The sequence below is a fragment of the Gobio gobio genome, assembly GCF_949357685.1.
Source record: "Gobio gobio genome assembly, chromosome: 1".
NCBI lineage: Eukaryota > Metazoa > Chordata > Actinopteri > Cypriniformes > Gobionidae > Gobio > Gobio gobio.
This window is the reverse complement of record NC_137097.1, coordinates 35,947,655-35,952,763: the sequence shown is the minus strand read 5'-3', so window position 1 is coordinate 35,952,763 and position 5,109 is coordinate 35,947,655.

Below are 5,109 nucleotides of genomic sequence, written 5' to 3'. Positions count from 1 at the left end.
GCTGAGGGAGGGAGGGAGAGAGGCTGAGGGAGGGAGGGCTGCACACAGTCAGAGTCGGTCCTTAACCCGTTCTGTTCCGAAACGAGACACGAGCCTGACAGACCTGATATGCAGCTCTGCCTGGGCTGGGAATGTGCTCTCAGATAGGCTACACGGCACTTCCCACTAATAGGATACAGATCGGAATGTTAAAAATCCTTGCCATTTTTCTACCAATAGTGTTAAATAAATGTCAAAAATAAATAGGCAAAATATTTTAAAGAAACAATACAATTAAAAAAACATGTTAAAATGGGTAGGCTATAACCCCTTAAATTACCATTTTCCCCCCATCAGATATTTAAAGGGATAGTTCACCCAAAAATGAAAATTACCCCATGATTTAGGCCTACTCATCCTCAAGTCATCATATATATGACATTCTTCTTTCAGACGAATACAATCAGAGTTACATTATGTCCTGGCTCTTCAAAGCTTTATAATGGCAGGGAATGGTTGTTTCTGTTTTGAAGTCACACAATTTATTTTATAATCAGAATTTTATCTAATCTTGACCAAACACATATTGTTGGAAAATTCTGAGACCCAAGGTTTAATATTTAGATAAAAGTGATTTTGTGAAAGAAATGTGTTAATTTGTTACAGGAGAACGCAGCAAAACAAACAAAACATTAATAAATGGAATGTGACATGGTTGAAATATTTTGGAGCCTAAACAAAATGGGAACTTAATTTTTGTGATTTCAAATTTGGAACACAACTTGGCTAGACATATGACTTTGATTTTACAGCAAGTTTAGAGTAAAAATTATTTAGTAAAATGTATATTAAGTATAAAATGTTTTGTACAGTACAGTAAACTTAAACATATCACTCTTTTTACACTTTCATTCTGCAATAATCTGCTGAGTGTCTTCTTTAAAAACAAAGATCAACCTTCAGTATTCCAAGGCATTCATTAATTGTAACCGTTTAAATTGGGATAGTGAATTTTCATGTCTATGCTCAAAGGGAGTGGGGGGGTTATCAATAGCGACTAACATATCTAATAGGTCCGAAAACAAGCATGTGATTTGTGGCTGTAATTCGTTTGCAAAAAGCACCATTCTTGGAATGTGAAATTGTCTAATGTGCTCTATTGGAAATGATGGGGAGTGTTAAATTACTTATGACTCTTTCCACAAACCTACCTACCACTTATGTTCATGATTTATTCATTATTTTCTAGAGAGGGGTAAAGTGTGATGTAATGGCTCTATAGACTGGAAGTGTTTCCCAACCTCTTTTATCTTCTGTAAGCCTGCAGCCCCATAACACTCGTTGACACCAAACTGCAATGTGCAATCGAATTTAGCATTATAATTAATATAGGCTATTATTAAAGTCACCAAGAAAATGATTCTGTGCTACAAAACATTCTAAGTATACTGAATATACACTATATTGCCAAAAGTATTGGGACACCCCTCCAAATCATTGAATTCAGGTGTTCCAATCACTTCCATGGCCTCAGGTGTATAAATCAAGCACTCGGCATGCAGACGCTTCTACAAACATTTGTGAAAGAATGGGTCGCTCTCAGGAGCTCAGTGAATTCAAGTGTGGTACCGTGATAGGTTGCCAGCTGTGTAATAAGTCAATTCGTGACATTTCCTCACTACTAAATATCCCACGGTCAACTGTTAGTGGTATTATAACAAAGGGGAAGCAATTGGGAACAACAACAACTCAGCCACGAAGTGGTAGGCCATGTAAAATCACAGAGAGGGGTCAGCACATGCTGAGGTGCACAGTGCGCAGAAGTCTTCAACTTTCTGCAGAGTCAATAGCTACAGACCTCCAAACTTTGTGTGTCCTTCAGATTAACTCAAGAACAGTGTGTAGAGAGCCTCATGGAATGGGTTTCCATGGCCGAGTAGCTGTGCAAGTGCAATGCAAAGCGTCATATGCAGTGGTGTAAAGCACACTGCAACTGGACTCTAGAGCAGTGGAGACGTGTTCTCTGAAGTGCCAGATCACGCTTCTCTGTCTGGTAATCTGATGGACGAGTCTGGGTTTGGCAGTTGCCAGGAGAACGTTACTTGCCTGACTGCATTGTGCCAAGTGTAAAGTTTGGTGGAGGGGGGGTTATGGTGTGGGGTTGTTTTTCAGGGGTTGGGCTTGGCCCCTTAGTTTCAGTGAAAGGAACTCTTAATGCTTCAGCATACCAAGACATTTTGGACAATTTCATGCTCCCAACTTTGTGGGAATGGCCCCATGCCTTTCCAACATGACTGCGCACCAGTGCACAAAGCAAGGCAAACCTGTTGTTATTTGTAAAAATAAATAACGTTTTTATAAATATATATATATATATATATATATATATATATATATATATATATATATATATATATATATATATATACGTATATATATATATATATATATATATATATATATATATATACATGGTAAAATTGCAGAAAATGTTCTGTTAGGGTGTGTGTTAGAGCTGTATATAACAACAAAAGTTAATGGACTGTCCCCATTTAGCTAAGTAAATAACAATGACAAAAATTGCATTTAGAAGATATAAGCGTTCGAAACTTACAGTCTCTCACTTCCGCCAATATGGATCAATGATTTTGATGACATCACTGCACTTCAGCTTCTCATCAGATTTTCTGTCCAATCAAATGCTCTCTAGACTATGAAGCCCCACCCCCTACATTATAAATAGATGCTGAAGCTGGCTGAAATCGGTCACATGCTCACAAATGTATTATTTTCTACATGGTGAATGGCACATAGTGCACTATATATGCTTTCCATTGGGTCGAATAAAGTCTGTTTTCATGTAGTGTCATGCGAACTGTGAACATTCTGCTCCAGTCCAGAGACAAACATGAAATTATTTCCAAGTGCACAAACCCTTGGTTGGGACTCACCACCATGACTCTTTATCATAAATGCACAAACAGCGAAAAGGAAAGAAAGCAGGAGAAAGACTATTGAAGAGAATTCCTGTTCAAAGCTTCCTTGTGACAAGTGTTTTGGCCAAGCAAGTGTTTCTGGAAATACCAGCTCTGTTCTTGCCAAACGGATACTCTCCTTCTTCTGAATGGCTGCCAAAGTAGAATTCATATCATTTCTTCCCCTCAAAAACCACAAAAGACAAACAGAGTTTAATCTTAAAGGGATTGGTCACCCAAAAATGAAAAAGTTGTCATCATTTATTCACCCTCAAGTTGTTCCAAACCTGTATGAGTTTCTATCTTCTGTTGAACACAAAAGAAGATATTTTGAAGAATGTTGGTAATGAAACAGTTGACAGTAGACATTGACTTCCATAGTAGGAAAACAAAATATACGGACGTCAATGGGTGCCGTTTCATTATCAACATTCTTCAAAATATCTTCTTTTGTGTTCAACAGAAGAGAGAAACTCATACAGGTTTGGAACAACTTGAGGGTGAAATGATGACTGAATTTTTGGGTGACCAATCCTTTTAAGCACATTACTTTTTGCCACTTGTAACTTTTTTTTTAATCAGGCACAAATTATTCTTGTTTTTATTATATTTTGTTCTTGAAATAAGGAAAGTGTTAGATCAAATGTAAATAATAAAACATTAACAATAGATCACAAATGTTTCTGTCTTCACCCCTTAAAATTTGGATTTTAGCCCATCCCACACTCTTAAAAATAAAGGTGACAGGAAGAACCAAAAAGGGGTTTTCATGGCGATGCCATAGAAGAACCAATTTTGGTTCCCTGAAGAATCGTTTCGTAAAAGGTTCTTTAAATAACCTTTCTAACCATTTTATAGTCTAAAAAACGTTTCTATGCTATAAAGAACCTTTTGTGCAATGGAAGGGTTATTTGGATATTATATTAAAATGTTAAACTATGTTAAACTCTTCAATTAACTGTAGGGTGTGTGTGGGGGGGGGGGGGGGGGTAATTAACATAATTTTATTTTGTTGAGACGTAGCTAAAAAATTATGCAAGAATGTATTAAATTGATTATATAAGTGAAAGTTGTCACATTTAAGAATACAGAAGTAAACATAGACTGTCCAAATGCACACTGTAAACTCGAATAAGTTGGCAAAACAATCAGTTGCCTCAAATTTAAAGTTTAAGTTAGCAGAACTTGCAGATTTTGTACTTTGTTTTATATATATATATATATATATATATATATATATATATATATATATATATATATATATATATATATATATATATATATATATATATATATATATATATATATATATATATATGTATGATATGTATGTATGTATGTTATGTATATATGTATGTATGTATGTATGTATGTATATAATATATATATATATATATATATATATATATATATATATATATATATATATATATATATATATATATATATATATATATATATATATATATATATATATATATATATATATATATATATATATATATATATATAAAGTTAAGAGCAATTAAAGTACAAAATCTTATAAAGCTAAAGCTAATTCATACATTTAACTAAAAAATATCATGTAATCTCACATTTTAAATTGTGGAAACTTGGTTAGCTTTAGCTAATTCAATAATTGGTTACACAATGCTTTGGTAGAATTATCATAGCATAGCACTTGCTGAATGAGGACAGCAATATAAAACTTTTAACATAAATCTGTTTTCAAACTAAGCTCACGCTCCACTCGTCATGATGATGATAACCCTACAAAAAAAAAAACAGAAATAAAAGAAACTCTTCTAAACTATCATAACAACACATTAATCACTACTAAATCTCCCGCTTAACATTAATCTTCAACAAAACATATAACACTTAATTTAGGCATTTACTGTCCCTTTTGTGTGTTTCGTGGCAACGCATGCTGGGAAATAGAAATCTCAGCCCAGTTTTATTTAAATTTAAGTTTGTCTGAATTAAAAGAAACAAGTTCATAAAACTCAAACCAATGAAACATTTCAGATTAGGCTAAAATCAGGACCAAAGTAGGCTGGATGCCAGCCGGAAAAAATGGCGTTTGGGGGGTAAAATATGTGATTTTTTTGGAAGGGTTGCCTGCTAAAATTCGCATTCCTGGGTCTAAATATCA